Consider the following 3416-nt stretch of genomic DNA (forward strand, 5'->3'; position numbering starts at 1 on the left):
GGAAAAAGTATCCAAAGCCAGTAAGAGGTAGGTCCAAAAGTTTTCAGTTTCCTAGCAGCTACTTAAAGTGGAAAGGGAAATCTTCAATTCAAAAGCTGGAGTTGCAAAGGTCTTGAATGTGACACTTTTAGATCCATACAGATTAGAGCAGCAGCGAGTGAGCTCCGAAGGCTTCTGCTTTGCACACACGCTCCTTCCTAAATTCCCACCAATCCAGCCCAAGCAGAGGAATTATTCAAGTGTCTCTAAGACTCTCTTTAGGATCCATGGCAATCCAAAAGCCAGCTCTTTCTTCGGAAGACAAGGAGAGMCTCTGAGAAAGGACCTGATTCCTAGAAAGTGCTCCACAAACTTCCCGGCACTTTGCAAGAAAACCATTGGTTTGGGTCGGCTATTTTGCCTTCCTCTCGCCCTCCCCCTACCCCTTTCTCTCTCCCTTTCTCTCCCCAAATCAGTTCAAGCTGCAGAGTTTCTCACTTAACTTCCATAATAGGAACGCCCAGGCAATGTGCTACACGGGAGGGGAACGCCTTGCTTTCTCAGCATCCCCTCAGAAGAAAAAGAAATAATAGTAATAAAAAGGAAAAAATAAAGCCGTGYCCCCTACACGTCCCTCCTCACTGGCAGCGGAGCGGGAACTGTCGGAGGGCAGGACCCCGGCGCGGTGCCGCGGCTGTGCCGAGCGGTGGCGGCGGCGGGGGCTGCGGGGAGTTGGGGCTCTCCCGCCGCCSCGGCTCTCCCGGGCGGCCCCGGACTCCGCGCTCCTGTCCTCGCTCCGCTCCTCTCTCCCCTCCTCTCCCGCCGCCTCCGCCTCCCGCCGCCGCGGACACACCGGCTGGCAGGGAGAGGGAGGAGAATGAGCGCGGCTCCCGAGGCTGCCTGGGGAAGGAAGGCTGCGGGGTGTGGACTAAACCACTGCGCTCCACACCCACGCGTCCCTCTCTCTCTCCTCCCGGGGTAGGGCGATGGGGACGGCGATGCCAGCAGCCAGCCGCAGGGCTGGGAGTCAGGCTCGCTGCCTCCCCTCTACAGTTGGGTGTAGGTAGGATTTACATGATTGCTCCTCACCGCTTCCCCTTTAATGGGCAGCTAATTTTTCGGTAAGTGATTTCATGGAACTGTTGTCTAATTATTCATTTTCCCTCTCGCGCGCACACGCGCTCGGGAGTGAGACCCTCGAAAGGACATTCCCTAGGGATTTCTCTGCTGGCCCGCTCTGTGGAAAGGGAAGGAAACGTGGCAAATAAAATAAAACGCAAAACAAAAGATCGCACGTGTCCCACAGAGCCTGCGGGATCGGCGGGCTCCGCCGGAACCCGGGACCCTCCAGCCTCCCTCGGGCCCCTGGGATGCGGCGYAGCTCTCGCCAGCGGGAAAGTTTGGAGGTCCCCGGAGGCGGCGGTGACGGAGACGGGAGAACGATCCGCCTCACCCCTCAGGACCCAGGAGAACAGCCCCTCTCCCACAGCCGCTCAGAAGAAACCCCGCAGCACCACAGCAGCGACACGGGAGGGACACGGGGGAAGGAGCCAGGCGGAGGAAAGCGGGATGGAACCGGTGCCCGAGCGGGGCAGAGACCCTGACAGGGGGCTCAGATATCCCGTGAGTGGGTGAGATACCCCGGGAGGGACACACAGACACCCAGTGAGGGGAGCACTGACACCTCGCGATGGGGTCAGACACCCTGTTAGGGGACACAGACAAGCCGTGATGGGGACACAGACGACCCTAAGGGGTCACAGACACCAAATGAGGGGTCACGGACACCCCGCTGAGAAGGCGCAGAACCCCCGGGGGGGCACAGGCATGCAATGAGGGGACACAGRCAACCCACTAAGGGAACACACATACCCCGTTAATGGGTCACAGACACCCCGTTAAGAGGTCGCACACACCCCAATGGTGACAGACACCTTATTCAGGGGTCACATAAAGGGGTTACAGAAACCCTGTAAAGGGGTCATATACACGCCGGGGGGAGGGGTACCTACACCCGTGAGGGGGACACAGATACCTCGTTAAGGGTACTGTGTCACAAGCACAAGCCGGGGTGCACATACAGCCGTTCAGGGGACACACACACCCGTTCAGGGGTCACACACCCCGTTCCGGGGTCACCCGCCCGTTCCCGGGTCACACACCCGCCGTGTCCCCGTTGTCCCGCCCGGCGCGGGCCGGCGGCAGCGCCTCACGGTGAAGCCCGAGCGCCCCCTACTGGCCGCCTGCCGGCAGCGCCCCCCCCCGCGCCCGCCGCTGCCTTTTGTCGCCTCGGCTTTGGGGTYCCAAAGGTTTTATGTCGCCTTGCTTTCTTCCTTCCCCCCTCCTCCCGTCTTTATTTCGCATCYATGAGATTTATTCATTTAATAAGTTCTTCACGTAAGGGATCCGAACCGTATCGCTGCATAATGTACACTGTCCACACATACTCCCATAAATGGTCTGCAAGTTAATTCTTCCTTAATTCTTGTGTGCAATCAGTGACAACTATTTTACCGTCGCCAAACGTGGCAGTGTCAGGGSTTTTTAAGCGTCTGGGATGATTACAGCTATTCCATACAAAGCCAGATAACAACTCCAAAGCCTCTTGATGCAAATCAGGAAAGGCGTCCTCTTATACTCACAATAGGCCCTGCAGATAAATACCATAGAATATTGGGTTGGAAGGGATTTTAAAGGTCATCTAGTTCYGAACCCACTTCCCGGCTGTCTCTGTCTGGAAGGCAGAGGCACCTTCCACCAGACCAGCTTGCTCAAAGCTCCATCCAGCCTGGCCTTGAACACTTCTAGGGATGGGGCATCCACAGCTTCCCTTGGCAATCTGTTCTCATGTCCCCCCACTCCCACAGTAAAGATTATTTTCCCTAATGTCTAACATAAACCTGCTTTCTTTCAGTTTGAAGCTATTCCCCCTTGTTCTGTCACTCCATGCTCTTGTCAAAAGTCCCATCTTTSTTGTGGGCTCCCTTYAGGACTGAAAGGCTCCAGTTAGGTCACCCCAGAGCCTTCTCTTTTTCAGGCAGRRCAATCCCAATTCTCTCAGCCTTTTCTAATCCACCTGCTCCATGCCTCTGATCTGGCACAGACAGGTCCATATCCTTCTTATRCTGGGACCCCAGAGCTGRGTAAAACACTTCAGGTGGGATCTCACCAAAGCAGAGCRGAGGGGCAGAATCCCTTCCCTCCCCTGCTGGTCATGTATTACTGAACCTGAAGATTACCTCATGRAGAGGGCTATAAGTGAAGCTAATTAGGCTAAAGTGATCAAAGAGGTGTTCTTTGTCACTGTGCTTGTGAATTGGCAAAGCAAGAGGACCATAACTGCCCAATGGCAGTCTGTATAACACACATGAAATATTAAAGAATATTTCCCTTTGTAGTGGATATTTCAAATACATCATGTTAGTGAAAATGCTGAC

Source organism: Malurus melanocephalus, unplaced genomic scaffold, assembly GCF_030028575.1.
Source record: "Malurus melanocephalus ecotype Western Australia unplaced genomic scaffold, MMel_1.1 scaffold_599, whole genome shotgun sequence".
Taxonomy (NCBI): domain Eukaryota; kingdom Metazoa; phylum Chordata; class Aves; order Passeriformes; family Maluridae; genus Malurus; species Malurus melanocephalus.